Source organism: Mirounga leonina, unplaced genomic scaffold (genome assembly GCF_011800145.1).
Source record: "Mirounga leonina isolate KUSES-001 unplaced genomic scaffold, KU_Mleo_1.0 Mir_170, whole genome shotgun sequence".
NCBI lineage: Eukaryota > Metazoa > Chordata > Mammalia > Carnivora > Phocidae > Mirounga > Mirounga leonina.
The window spans coordinates 22,330,620-22,345,941 of NW_023270433.1; the positions used below are offsets into that span (position 1 = coordinate 22,330,620).

The following is a 15,322-nucleotide window of genomic DNA, read 5'->3' on the forward strand; positions in this document are numbered from 1 at the left end:
AATTACTTTCTTACGCTTCCTTAACAACTAACATAGAGACAGCAATACTCTTCTTTCTTTTTTTTTTTTTTAAGGGCTTACACCTAATTTCTCATGTTTCCCTCCTAACTCTGACCTTAAAGCAGTGATAACAACTTCAGACTTCCATTTTTTTCCCCTAATGATCTTACAGACCGGCCATTCCAGGTAACCTGGGCCCAAAATGTAGACTTGGATAGCACCTGAATGAAATGGACTGTTTTGAAAGTAATGGAAAGCTGCAAATGTGTTGTAAGGGCCATGTGTCAGCGTGTTCCTCGCTGCAGTCATCAGCGGGCAAAGCCGCTTAAAGTATATGCTTTCCCCGCGGAACGTCGCTGGGCCGTTGGGTTTTGTGAATGAAGCCACACTACGTTAAAGAGACCCACACAGAGCTCCGCTGTTCGGGTGTCTGTAAGAGTTACAGTACAGACTGCTGTCCTGTACTGGGCAGGGGAGAGATGCTGATCACAGCCACCCCTCATAGAATTCTGGTGTGTTCCCTCCACCCTCATGAGTCCCGACCTGTCTAATTACACGCCTGATCCTCACCCTTCTGAATCACTGAGATTCCTCCTTCCATTATGTCCACTGGATCTTTTACTTTCCCAGCAGAGTGCTTCAAGCTAGTTTATGCTTCTGTAAGTTCAAGTGTATCCGATCAGCAAAGGCAATAAAGAGTGTGAACTGACAAACTAGAAAAACCTGAAAGAATGGATTAAGGTGAAGACCACAAAAAAGAAGCAAAAACGAGGTGCATGCATTTCTCAGTTATACCACATTCTTCAAAAGAGCTGTTGTTGAGACTCTATGAAGTCTATAATTAGAGGGGAAATATTTCCAAACTCTTTTTTGCACACCTTAGAGTTGGCATGCTGCGTTGTCATTTAAAATGTATTTTCTCGTAGGCTGTCTCAAAACGTGTGAGGATTGGATGCCTTGTATCAACCAATGGCTGAGTAAATGTTTGCGTCCCTCCCTCTTCTTAGTCCTTCCCCAACCCTTCTTGGCTAATTCTGCAAAGCTCCCTCTTAACCCTAGGAAAACTGACGTACAGAGAAGCGATACCTACAAGATCTAGAAATGACTAGCCAACACCTGAAGTCCAAGGCTAGGGTCCAGAGTACTCGGCCACAGCGCTTTCTAGACAACAAACCTTAGCTAGAATATGGCTGGTATTTTCAACCCCAAATAAGCTTTGTAACTCTGGTAGTTTATTATGACAGCCTATGTTTCTGGTGTTTGCAAAAGAAAATGTTCCTAATCACAAAGCAGCCTTGGTTTTTGTTAGAGTCCCACCAAATAACTCTAGGCTATGTTTAAAGGGCAGCCCAAAATGTTCCATAAGTCATAATTGCCACATTGAGACTTCATGATGAATGGCTTCAGGTCTCTGAATGCCCATGTTGTCATCTCCAGGCCTTTGCCCAAGTCATTCCCTTTACCTGTGTCATGTTCTCTACTCCCAGTTCGGACCTAACCCCACCAGGGTAGTCACTGTCTCCCATACTGTTCTTTCTACCATTTGTTCTTGGGTTCTCAGATGCTGTTGACTTTGCTCTCAACCCCATTGCCTCCACCCCAAGGTCAACTTCACAGGACACAGGGAGAGTGAGTTCTGCCCTTTCTCATTCCAGTGTCCCCTGAAATGAGTGTAATGTGTAATCCCAGCCTCTTTTATTTCCTGACCCCACATTCTGTCCAGGCAACCGGGCTACACTGGAGGAAACATTACAATACCGAAAACCAAGCTCTTCAGAGGAAATACAGACATTAGCCCCAGTGCAATGTTGCCCATCCTCTAGACAGGTGAATGAAACATTCTATGGATCTTATGGATTTGATGCCTTGATGGCCCCGAACCTCTTCCACTAAAGAAGGAACAACACTGAGATAACTGCACAGCCAAGCACTAGAACTGGAATTGAAGAGCACTCTAATCCTTGGCCCATTGTTGTGGCTTGCTATCAAGTTGCCAAGACAATCAATTTTCCTGTACCCTACCGCCCAGTGGCCCTGCTACCAACACAGCACAAGTGACTCTCCTCCACTTAGTTCCGCTGGCTTGGTGTTCATCATTCTGACCCAGGTATTAGAATAAGGCCCTAAGGATTAATGAAGTCTTGGCTAGAGTCGCCTGACCACATCCCCAGATATAACAGTGTCCAGGTAGCAATTAAAATTAGACTTTAACATAAACCACAATATTCAGCAGAGTTAGGGTATTTAACATGTTTCATTCATCCAAAGTATTAACATCTCTAAGATGGAAATGCATCTTACAACGGCATGGCATAATACAATTGGCAGTTTAATGGTATATCTCACCATCATGGTATCTCAGATTTAATATGAAGCAATCAAATGACATCTTCGGTGCCCGACCCTATATTAATATAATATTTGACACATGGAAATTTACAGCCTTAGGTGAATTGCTGGCCCGCGGTGCTGGAGGTGCTTTCTGGATCTGTGGAAAGCCTTTTGAGTCTCTGTGTCCTTTAAACTCTGCTATTGCTAATAGAAAATAAACATCAAGATAAAGGAAGAACATACGAGTTCTTTGAAAAAGATTCTTTCCTAAACATCATTGGTTTTGATTGTATGAGTCACTGCGGAATGCCTCTCCAAATCCTGACCCTCCCCCTTGATTCTGTTGGTTTTCCTAGTAAGTGAGTGGAGACAATGGGGAAAAAGGAGTTGGCTAAATCCAGCTGCTTTCCTCCCTAAGGTGCCTCATAACAGAATCATTCCCTTTCACACACGTAAACTACCTGCTCCACCCATCTTCAGCCTTGTCATCGAGTTCCCTGGTGAGTCACATAAGCACACACTGGAGGGCTTGTCTTTTTGGCAGTGGTGTCTGGACTACACCCCTGCACCGTGACTTGGTCTCCCATCTTCGCATCGCTGATATGATCACATATCTCTTTTCTCCTGGTGTGCTGACCTTCAGTTTCATATTCCTGTCTTCCAGAAAATATATAGGCCTTTTTTCCAAATCAGCTTTTGCAGTAGCAGGTCACAACTGGTCAGTTCCCTTGACGGCACAGCTTTCTGCAACATTGTCATAACCAGAAGGGGAAAGGGCCTTGGGAAAGTTAAGGTTCTCGGGGGCCAGGGACTTTCTTGATTTTCAGATTTTAAAAATGAAACTCAGGGGTGAGGGACTTACCCAGGGTGACGCCATTAGGAATACCATGAGAGGGGCGCCTGGGTGGCTCAGTCGTTAAGCGTCTGCCTTCTGCTCAGGTCATGATCCCAAGCTCCTGGGATCGAGCCCCACATCGGGCTCCCTGCTCAGCGGGAAGCCTGCTTCTCCCTCTCCCACTCCCCCTGCTTGTGTTCCTCTCTCGCTGTGTCTCTCTCTGTTAAATAAATAAATAAAAGCATGGAATGCATGGAGGAATACCATGAGGAACACAACTTTGGCCACTGCCACTAGCCCTTCCTCCAGGGAGTGTATACCTCTTCCCTCAGTTTAGATTGTCTCCAACTGCAATCTCCGGAAGAACAGATGAATTGCAACACTAGGCAGCTGTCATTCTCTTTGTAATGTTTCTGGATCCTAATAAAAGCGTATGAGAATGTACTGGATGCCACTGTTATAACCCAGAGAGTGGTGGCTTTATAGGTGCAGCACTGTGGTTGGGAAATGGGCCTTGAAGGCATACCTGCAAATGACTCTATTTAAGATCAAGAAACAATCAATTGTGCACATCAAAGAGAGGACTCTTCTCTGAGATTCTGCTTCCCAGATCTTCCTCTCTCTCTATTTCCAGTTACTCCTAACCTGTTTCCATGCCTTCGCCAATTAGCCAATTAAGTGAAGCCTTGTGTTTTATCTTGAAACCTTCAATTCATGTGGTTTCACATTTTTGGAAGTGGTAATATAATCTCCTAAATGCGTCTGCATTGGTTTTGATCGTGTTTTGTGTTAGTCTCTTGGGGGAGGAGGTTGGAGGGGAGAAAGGGAGGAAGGCAATTAGGGAAGGGATAGGGAGAGAGGAGAGCACAATTTTTTGATCAAGTACCAAACTGTTTTCCAGTGCCAATACTGGGCTGATTCACTACCAGCTCCAGTACTGAGGGAAGGCTCTTACAAGGTGTTTTTGTCCCAGAATTGTTCATTTAGGCAAGGTGGGAATTGCAGACTGTGTGCCTTTTCTACATCATGCAGCACATACAGAATATTGGAGTAGAGTTCTCAAATTAGATCCTGGCATATGTCCCAATGAACATCACTGAAAAGAATGACAGTGGGAAAGGTCTAGGGAGTTACAAGTGATTGAGCTGCTTACCTGATCATCCAACAGCTTCTAGAAAAATTGACTAAAACACTGAAATCTCCCCTTCTATGTTCCCAAACATACACATGCCATATTGCATGTATAAAAGCATGGTTTGAGATTTTTTTTAAAAAAAATGGGAAAGGGAGGAAGAAAGGAAGGGAGGGAGGGAGGGAAGAAAGGAGAAAGAGAAGGTAGTCTAGTTAAAGGGCTATATACTCTGAATTCTCTCTTGTTTTGCGTTATCAAAATCCAAAAGAGGATTTTGCCCAAGTAGGCCAAGGAGAAGGTCCATTTCAGTAAATTTAAGACCTAGGTTCTTTTTTTTTTTTTTTTTTAAGATTTTATTTATTTATTTGAGACAGAGAGAATGAGAGAGAGAGAGCACATGAGAGGGGGGAGGGTCAGAGGGAGAAGCAGGCTCCCTGCCAAGCAGAGAGCCCGATGTGGGACTCGATCCCAGGACTCCAGGATCATGACCTGAGCCGAAAGCAGTTGCTTAACCAACTGAGCCACCCAGGCGCCCAAGACCTAGGTTCTATTTAACGCTTAGATAGAACCTCTTCACTAGGTCATTCATCTGTATGCCTCAGTAGGTGCCCAGTGACTGCTCAGTGTCAGAAGGATGGCAATAGTAATCCCATGGATTTGGGGAGCACTTAAAAGCCTTCAAAGCCAATTTCCATATACAATCTCACTTGATCCTCGAAACGACTCAGTGAGGTAGGCAGGCCAGGACATCTTAGCCCCATTTTATAGATCAGCAGTTCTCAAACTATTTAGGCTATTTAGGTTTGGAGCGATCAGAGGTCCTGGTACTCTTTGAGGGACAGTGTGAACTATTGTCACTTTAAGTTACATAGCAACTAATTGTAGATTCTGGGGCAAGCAATGTCCAACTATAGGTCAGACAGAAGCCATGTGGGCTTTGGGAGAAGAGGTGAGTAGAGCCGGGACTTGGTTTAGGTGAGGGTGGAAGCAAAGTAGAGACCCGGAGGTAAAAGCAGACTTTTCTACAGAGGTGATTTGAAGGCTTTTTAGAGCCCAAATTCGAGGAGCAAGTTAGCAGGCTAAACTAGACAAAGCAAGAGGCTCAGAGTAACAGGCATGATAATGCAGAGAAAGGGGTCAGAAGGCCAGTTAGTTGGACTGTGAACAGGGTTGGGGTCCCTGGGTTCCTGCTAATTTCATGGTGGTCAAGTAGGAAACCGAAATTAGCCAAAAATTTGGAACCAAAATGCTGAAGTAAGGTCAGTGTTAGTCATCTTTTACCCTGATGAGATGGGCTGGACCCATCCTTCAGGACTCTTTTCCAAGACCTAGATGTAGCGTAAGAGAAGTTTGACTCTAATCTATTGATGATAGATGATGTAGGAAAAGACGTTAGGGTCCAAAGCTGATGGCCAAGAAAGAATTCTTGAGACATCTTTGGTGCAAAAAGGTGGTTTTATTAAAACACTGGGACAGGATTCGTGGGCAGAAGGAGCTGCACTGGGGTCAGGAGGAGTGGCCCATTATATACTTTCAAGTTGGGAGGGGGTTAGGGAATAGCGTAAGTCTCTAAGGAATTTGGAAGCAAGCTTTCCAGGACCTTGAGTGGGCTAGCTATTGTTGGGAAAAGGTCATTTATTACTGTTTAATAAAACCTGAGCCATGAGACCCTTCATATGTATATCAGTGAGTCATATGCTTGGGGGATGATTGCCAACATGTATCTTGGGGGGGTAGAGATAAAGGAAGTTTTCAAAGGAATTGTTATACGTTGAAGTAAACTTACAGGATCCTGGGGTTGGGCTAAGATTGCCTTTTGTCCTTAGCGAAGTATTAACATCGAGGCAGTTAAGTCCCTAGAGGAATGTCACTCTGCCTCTTTTGAGGATTTGTCAATGGGCTGTAAGTAGTAAGGAAATTTAGTAATTTTTCTTCTGCCTTTGTTTCCCACATCAATAGAGACCTCTACTGCAAAGGGCCCACATTAGGGCTTGTCCTGCATGGGATCTGGGGAGAGTGTAAGGAAGCTAAGACCACCAATAAATCAGAGCATATGAACAGTGATCACAACAGGACTCCTCATCCAAGGATTGATGGACCAAAAAAACAAAACAACAACCCACAGGAATGTTTGGATTCCCCTCAGAAATTATTTTAGAGAAAAATGACAAGGACAGAGTTTCTTGGGGGTTAGTTATGATCAGTTGAGTGGGAAAAGGATATGCAGCAGTCCACACAATGTTCCCATTTTGATCAGTGGTATTACTACTTCTTCAAGGTATAAGGCTCATAACAGTGGCATTCTCTGACTCTTTGCTGTCCTTTATATACCTAGAGTATATGCAAACTTGACAAGTATTCGTTGAGTGGGTGCCTTATGTCTATCTTACACATGATGAAAACATTGCCTTCTGCATTGCCGCTCTTGTAAAATTCCTCCTTCTATCACAAATGAATTTCTGTAATTCCCAGTATGCTTTTCTGAATCCAGTGTCCCTGTCTCTAGCCTTTAGAGCATTATCATACTAATGGCTCTTCCTCATCATTAAGGCTCCTTCTTGGTTGCTTATTAACCTCAAAGTTCTCCCCTTGAAGTCCCTCCATAGTCTGACCCCAGTTTACTTATCATCCAACCTTAGTTTTCTTATACGTCCCCTCAAACCTGCCCTACATGGGGAGATTCAATGTTCAAATGTTTAACTTTCATACAGCTCAAATCTCCATATGTCATATACTAACACTCTGTTGGCCTTAATGTGAAAAACTATTTTTTATTTATCTTTACCAGCATCGATATTTTCTCAGAACTCTTTTTTCAGAGCTAAGTTTGCAGTGAGCAAGTAATCATATTAACTTTTATATTTTCATTAAATGTTTAACAAATAAATGTGATTCTGAGGCCAGAGTAAACACACAAGCCACTGGAGGAGAAAATGCTTAACATGCTGTATGAGATAGGACTTTAGTAGGTTATACAGGAAACATCACAAGGCAATGGAGAAAGACTGACTGACATTCAGTAAATTGACTCTAGAGAAATGTATGTATATTCTCCTCTCTTCCCGTAACAACAAATAGTGAAAGAAAGATTAAAATGTACATGAACACAGCAGGGAAGCAGTGTATGTAATATTTTATTTGTTGAGCGGTGGGTACATCTTTTATCCTTTATGTTGTTAAAAAGAAAACCATACGCCCAAAATGGCATCTTAGGTTAAGGACCCAAGTCAGTAAGCCAAGATTTAATACCTAACCTAACTGCAGTTTCAACCCCCCCAGAAATGTAACTTCTAACCAGTCAGTTAGGGATTTTCTAGTCAGTCAGTACTAATAAAGCAGTCTATCACCTGGGCCCTCTTCATCCCCTCACAGGAGGATAAGGTAATCCACCCACTAAAACCCTTTTGTCCCCAAATGAAGGTACTTCACCTATAATAATCCTTCTGTTTATGACTTCCTGGGCCTGCCTTTAAAAACCTTTCACTTCCTGTAGCCCTTTGGAGTTCCCCTCTACCTGGTAGATGGGATGCTGCGAGAGTCATGAATCATTTAATAAAGCCAATTAGATCTTCAACTTTACTTGGTTGGATCTTGTTTTTTAACAATGTATTTTGATTGTCTTAGGTTTTTATAATATGTTTTAATTTGAAACGTTTAAAGTAAAAACTAGAATTACTTTTTGTTATTAGGATAAATATGGTACACATAAATAACCACAAGATAAGAGCATTTTTTCAATCATACAACCAATGCAAAAAATGTCAAAAGACACAATCAAGAGATTTGACTGAAAAAATTTAATTTCTGTACTAAAAAAGAAACATTAATTACTAAAACACTTAAAATACAAAGATCCTCTTACAAATTAAAAATTAAACAGATCTAGTAAAAAAAATTGGCAAATACTAAATAGTTTTATATTAAAAAATAGAAATGCGTTCAACCATTTTTTTTTTTTTAAGATTTTATTTATTTATTTGACAGAGAGAGAGATAGCTAGAGCAGGAACACAAGCAGGGGGAGTGGAAGAGGGAGAGGCAGGCTTCCTGCCGAGCAGGGAGCCCAATGTGGGACTCAATCCCAGGACCCCAGGATCATGACCTGAGCCGAAGGCAGACGCTTAACGACTGAGCCACCCAGGCACCCTGTGTTCAACCATATTAGTAATCGAGGAAATACAGACTGAAAACTATAATAACAAGTACATGGACTGCTAGTGTATGCAAATTGGTATAAGCACTCAAGACAAAATTTGACATTACACATTAAAATCACTAACAATTCCTAGGAAATGACTGTAAGAGAAATAAGAGTTTCCACAGCGGTTTGTTAGACACGCATCACAGTGTTGTTTTATGACTGTAAGGTTGTAAAAAATAAGGAAAACAGTTCATTAAAACATGATGCACCCAAATGATAAAGCAGTATGCAACAATTAAAACTCATGTGGTATGGGGGCGCCTGGGTGACTCAAGTTGGGTTAAGCATCCAACTCTAGATCTCAGCTCAGGTCTTGATCTCAGGGTCATGGGTTCCAGCCCTGTGTTGGGCTCCACTTAAAAAAAAAAAAAAAATCATGTGGTCCAACTACATTAGATAATGGGAAAATGACCCTGGCGTAACATTAAACATTAAGGAGTAGAACAAATACAAAATCGTATTATAATATAATGGCAGTTCAAACATAAGAATAAAAAAAAAATTAAAAAAAAAATAATGGCAGTTCAGTAAAACTGAATTACACATATTGTGACACTGATATATAATAAGGAATAAATATTTGCTCTTCTACCGGTTCCCAAAACCCTGTGATGACCCGGTGATAAGGGTGGTAACGATGTTTTTGTTGTGCTAATGAGCTGACTTTTGGAAAGCCCTGAGGTAACCTAGTGCTGGGGCTGGTTGCCAGGGAAACCAACCTTGTGGTAGAAGGGTTGGAATTTTCGGCACCACCTCCCTCCCCAAACTCGGGGAGGAGAGAAGGGCTGGAAGTTAACTCGACTGCCAGTGGCCACTGATTTAATCAACCATAAGTATGTAATGAGGCTCCGTAAAAACCCCAAAAGGACTGGGTTCGGAGAGCTTCCGGCTTGGTGACCAAGTGGCCATTTAGGGAGAATGGCCCGCCTGGAGATGGCAGCGGAGCTCCAAGCCCTTTCTCCATTCCTTGCCCTGTGCATCTCTTCTGTCTGGCTGTTCCTGAGCTATCTCCTTCTACAATTAACTGGTAATCTAGTAAGTAAAACGTTTCTCTGCTCTGTGAGCCGCTCTAGCAGATTAATCGAACCCGAGGACAGGGTCATGGGAACCTCTCGTTCAGAGCCAGTCAGTCAGAAGCCCAGGCAAACAAACTGGGCTTGTGACTCAGGTCTGAAGGGGCAGGGTCCTTTTGGGCCTGAACCCTCAACCTGTGGGATCTGACGCTCTCTCTGAGTAGATAGTGTCGGAATTGAGTTGAATTGTAGGACACTCTGTTGGTGTCCCCAGAATTGCACACATTCTGCATATAAACGTGTGTGTGTGACATCAAAATACCGTGGTGATAATACAATCTTAGAGATCGTGTATCCCAGTTGCTTTTCTACTTTCTAGTTTTCAGTGTTTTCAAATGTTTTTGAAATAACAGTAATCAGAAATACATAGTTACTCTAGATTTATACAAGAAGCGTCGAGTCTGGGGGCGCCTGGGTGGCTCAGTCGTTAAGCATCTGCCTTTGGCTCAGGTCATGATTCCAGGTCCTGGGATCGAGCCCCATACTGGGCTCCCTGCTCTGCGGGAAGCCTGCTTCTCCCTCTCCCACTCCCCCTGCTTGTGTTCCCTCTCTCGCTGTGTCTCTGTCAAATAAATAAGATCTTTAAAAAAAAAAAAAAAAGAAGCGTCGAGTCTGTTAGAGAGATTGCAAGCCTCCTGTGGAAATGGGGGCGATACGGTAAATGAAGATTTCCGGAGTTGGGGGATATAAAGAAAACGAAGTGTTATGGCGGTTTCCGCGTCTCACAGCGGGGCGCCACAATCTGCCCACAGAAGCCTGGGCAGGATTCGCTCTGTGCCAACTACTGCCATAATACTAAGTAACTCACTTGTGTGAACACTTGGCCCCGGCACAGTTGTCCATACTTACGCTTTCCTTCACTTCCCTGAAGGCACAGTGCAGGGGTTGAGTGAAGAGTGAGAATGGCCCTTTTCCATCTGGGTCTTTCTTTTTCTCCACCTGATCCAAGATGTGTACTCTTCATATTATCCACCGTCGTGGCTCCCGACCCATTACTGGGAGCAAGTGCCAAGGGCCTTTCAAATCCTAGAGCTCCTTCTGGCTCTGTTCCTGAGGCTAGGCATTGGCTCAGGGACCTTGCATGGTTTTGCTTCCCAGGAGTCACGGGATCACTGAAGGTTATAAATTCCCATTTAGTGCTGAAACTCCAAGCAAATATGGTTGTTTATTTTGAATACAAATTTTTTTTTGGTCTGGTAAAAAACTTACATCTGAATGTTGCAGTTGCCCACCTGATCTCTGGGAAGAGCTGTTACATTTCCCATCGGTACCACAAGGCTGATCTTTGGTCAATACAGGCAGGAATGGCCAGTTTAAGCAGTTGTTAAATTATTGGAATATATAATGGCTGATAAGTAGCCTCTGCCCCGAGCCCCACCCTCACCTCCCAACCCATTGAGGCTGACTCATTCCCTCCCCTAGGACATTCTGGATCTCCCTCAAATCCCGCAACCGAAGGTGTTAATACCTAGCAGAGCAGCCCTCCTTCCCCCCTCCCCACCGCTGAGCAGATGCACAGCTGTTGTCCATCCTGATTGATCAGCCTCCAAGTCACTCAGGGTGTTAAATATTTGGAATGACACTCCTGCATCGTTATGGTGTTAAAGACATGCTACACCAGACCAACATAAATCAATCCCATTGTTTAAAAAAACTTCTAGCCCAATGGTTCTCAAACTTGAGCTTGCAGCAGAATCACCTGGACTCCTTGTTAAAACCTACCCATCTGGGCCCTCCCCTCAGAGATTCGGAATTCAGCAGGTCCAGGGTGGGGCCTGAGAATTTGCATTTCTCAGGATTCTCAGGCAATGCTAATGCTTGTGCTCCTGGTCCTCGGTTCACCGACAGCTCCCTGATAGAAACATACCTCCAGAGCCCTGCTTTGCAAAATCGTTGTGCACAAGAATCCCCTGGGGAACCTTATAATAACAGATTCTTACGCAGTGAGTACCGGATGGAGGCTGAAGTTCGGCATGTCTATCAAGCTCCCAAGTGATGCCACTGTTTACAAATGACGACTAGCAAGGTTTTACAGCACTAAAGAGAATTCACCCTTCTCCTGCACATAAAGAAAGTCCTAGTTGTAAATCCTTTACCCTTTCTGTATGCAATTCCCTAATCTTCCTTCTTGCATTTCTTCTTCTTGTTGTTGTTCCTGTAGCTCCTCCCCCTAACAAATTCCCAGGTGATGCTGATACTGTTGGTCTCCGGAGCATACTGAATGGTAAGACACCAGTAGTAGGTCCAGTCCGCCGCCTCTCCTGCAAAGCGCTTTAGAGAAGCCCCTCCTATCTTTCCCTGGCATATATCCTTGAGTTACTCCCTCCCAGCGCTCACCCAAAGCCCAAACCTCCACAGAGAGGAAGATTTCACCAGGGCTTTTGGTAAAAGAGCACAAAACTGATAAGACTAATAATGACCTGAATTTTCTATTAGTTATTTACCTACTTCTGTGGTATTTAACATTCTTGGGGGGGTTGGCGGGGGGGGGGCAGAGGGAGAGAGAGAATTTCAAGCAGGTCCCACGCCCAGCACAGAGCCTGATGTGGGACTCGATCTCATGACCCTGAGATCATGACCTGAGCTGAAATCAAGAGTCAAATACTTAACCGACTGAGCCACCAGGCGCCCCTATGGTACTTACCATTCTGCTGTGCCTCTGTAAATTCTGAGGTGGATTCCAAGTAATGTATAGGAATGATTTATCTATTTATTTTTTTCTTTTAAAAAAATTTTTTTCACTTTCTCTCTTTTGCCCTTCCTTTCTCCCTTTTCCTCTCATCAGCTTTTTTTCTCTTTACTTCTCTTCTGCCCACTCTGTTTTTTCTTGTCAATTTTTTCAAGGTTTAAAATTCACAACCCCACTCTCAGGATTCCACCCTGGATAAACTGAAACACACACATACACCCCCCCTGACTTCTCAGAGACTCCACCCAGACTACATACAAGCTTCCTGCTTCCAACAATGAGGTCAGAAATGAGTCTAGGAAAATACATGTGAGTGCATGTCAGGGAAACAAAGAAGGCAGTCAAGTGCAAAGGGGAAGGCTGGTTGCACTTTTCTAGAAAAGACTTGACCAGGCGCTTTTTTCCAGGATTTGAACTGTGCTCTATTTACCGACTAAGCACTTTCTCTGCAAACCATAAAAAAAGGTGTCCATTTTTATGAAGCTGCCCATTTTCTGGGTTTTAATAGTGCTTAATTCCAGTTAAGAATAAACATATTTCTGTGAGCTGTCAACTTATACTCTGACAGTACGAGCAAATTCTGTGGAAAAGTCTACAAGTACTGACAAGGCAGAATTACCGGCCCTCCCTTGCTCACTTCCAGGAACCCCAGGATGTGGCAGGAGTTTGTTGGTACAGCAGCCTGAGAGTTAATTCTGTACTACTTTCTTTACAAATGCAGTGGAGGAAAGTTCAGGAAGAGCTAAATGTATGGGGAAAAGTAAGGTAGAAATGATAGATGTGGTCTTGATGCAGAGAAAAAAGAAATTCACTCCCCAAGTTCAGTTCATCCATTGCTAAATGGCTTTCTAAGAGACCTGCATATTTTTAGCTGACCCCACGTTCCTCCCTGCGTGACAGTGACAGGTGACCCAGACTTGAATTCTAAATTAATTCTGCCTAAGGTAACTTGTCTAAACTTGCAGTACTGTACCTTGATCATCTCACCTCTGGAGCAGACACAATCACCTTAACTAACTGGGTACTTGCAAGGTAACCTAAGTAAAGTGATGCCTAGAACCAAGCCCACACTTCAAAGCAGTGATTCCTAACTGCTTGTTTGGAGGATGTTCAGTATGTGTCAACATCCATCTCTCCCTCTTGGATGAAAAAGAAAGAAAAGGAGAAGGAAATGATAAGATCTTCAGTATATGGCCAGGCAGAAAATTCCTGGCTGTAATGGTAGAAACATCAGCGTCAGGGGTCTCAAACTCAAATGCCAGTCGAAGCCAGGCAACTAGTATAAATAAGTAGGGCCACCCTAGAGGCAAAGAGAAAGGAATAACATTAGAAATACTTCAAATACCTATTGTAGTAGAGGTCAAGTAGCTGCACACTCACAACAGAAAGGCACCTTGCCACCCTACCTTGAGTTCTTTTTTTTTTTTTTAAGATTTTATTCATTTGACAGAGAGAGAAACAGCAAGAGAGGGAACACAAGCAGGGGGAGTGGGAGCGGGAGAAGCAGGCTTCCCGCCGAGCAGGGAGCCTGATGCGGGTCTCGATCCCAGGACCCTGAGATCATGACCTGAGCCGAAGGCAGACGCTTAACGACTGAGCCACCCAGGCGCCCCTCTACCTTGAGTTCTTAAAGTGGTAAAAGATGGTGGGGATAGTGGTTAACTGGAAAGAGTATGCCCCCTCCAGAGGGCGGTCACTACTGTCCACCTGCCAAGTTCTCATGCAATACAAGACTACAGGCCCAGTGCTGCCAGAGCTTATGACTTTTGTCAAGACGAATAAGAGGCTTTGTTTATTCCGAAAACATTTAGTTTGTAAATGTTGGCCAACACTCTGGTATGGCCAGCCTAGCATGCCATCAGAGGCTTGTGGGCAGCTAGGTTTTCTTTCTCTTTTTAGAGTTCTGCCAGCTCAAAAGGGAGCACATTGAATTTCTGTTTGCTTTCTATTCTCTAAGAGGTAAGAAAGGCCTTTCTGAAGCATGAACTTGGGAATCCAGAAGGAAATGCATGTCTTTGCTGGCTTGGGCTAGGACTTGTACACATGTGACTAGATTTTTTTTTTTTTTTTAAATCTCTCTTCATTCTCACCACATCCCTATGAGGTGGACATTATACCCATTTCACAGATGAGGAAATAAGCAGTAATTTGCTCGAGATCTCAGAAGAGCAGCTTTCATATTTGAAACCAACTTATTTTCTCCAAGTGTAGCCCCTGTCATATACTATGAAGTGGAAAGATAACATTTGTCTGAATCCAAAGCTCATGTTCCTTCTACGTTCTCCCTGGGTATTCCAGAGCGTTAATGAATATTTTGAGCCTGGATATATCAGAAACCAGAATTTAAATTCCCTGAAGTTAGATTTTGGTCTATTACCACATACCTCGTGTGAGAAATTTTAAGACACCCATGATGAGGTTAGTCACAGTGTTTGCAGTTTGACTCAAGTGGAGAAATTTCTATAATATTGTATCTGAATACTTTCCGGGTAACTATCAGAAATCCCACCTTAATCCAGTTTAAAGTATAAAGGAATTTATTGTGGAAATGAACATTTCAGACTTAGCTTAAGCATCTGGCCACACTTAATCCAATGGATCAAGGTATCACCAAAACCCCAACTTTCTTCGATGTGTCCTCACATCTTTGTGGAATATTGGCCTTAAACAAAAACTGGGTTCCTGTGTGTTTTGTAGGAGCTGCCAGCCAGCATCTTGTTTATATCCAGATGAGGAAAGAGAAAGTTTTACTGACGCTGTCAGAGGTGCTAGAAATGGCATTCTCTTGCTTGCTTCTCTCTTTATTAACTCTTGACCTAAAGGTAAGATTGTTGGTGGATTAAGATAATGAGGGTCTAACCCTGGATTTAGGGTTAGATTAATCCCACACAATCTGCATAGCTGCTATAAAATGGAAGAGGAATAAATTCACCCACAGGAAAATCAGTGTATTTTTGGTGGCAAGTGGAGGAAGCAGGTACTGGGAGGTGACTGTTGATATCTGCTACAAAAGCCAAGTTGGCCTGTGGCCATACAGGAAATATGCGTACTTCATCTAATAC

The 15,322-nt window shown here is 43.2% G+C and overlaps 1 long non-coding RNA gene across 1 annotated transcript in view; it reads right to left on the reverse strand.

Annotated features, from left to right (window-relative positions):
• LOC118017829 overlaps positions 1-13,683 on the reverse strand; it is a 29,397-nt gene extending 15,714 nt beyond the window's left edge. Inside the window, exon 1 of the long non-coding RNA XR_004681242.1 lies at positions 11,512-13,683. This is a non-coding gene — a long non-coding RNA (uncharacterized LOC118017829). The remainder of the gene's footprint in view (positions 1-11,511) is intronic.
• Between the last annotated feature and the right edge of the window lie 1,639 nt (positions 13,684-15,322).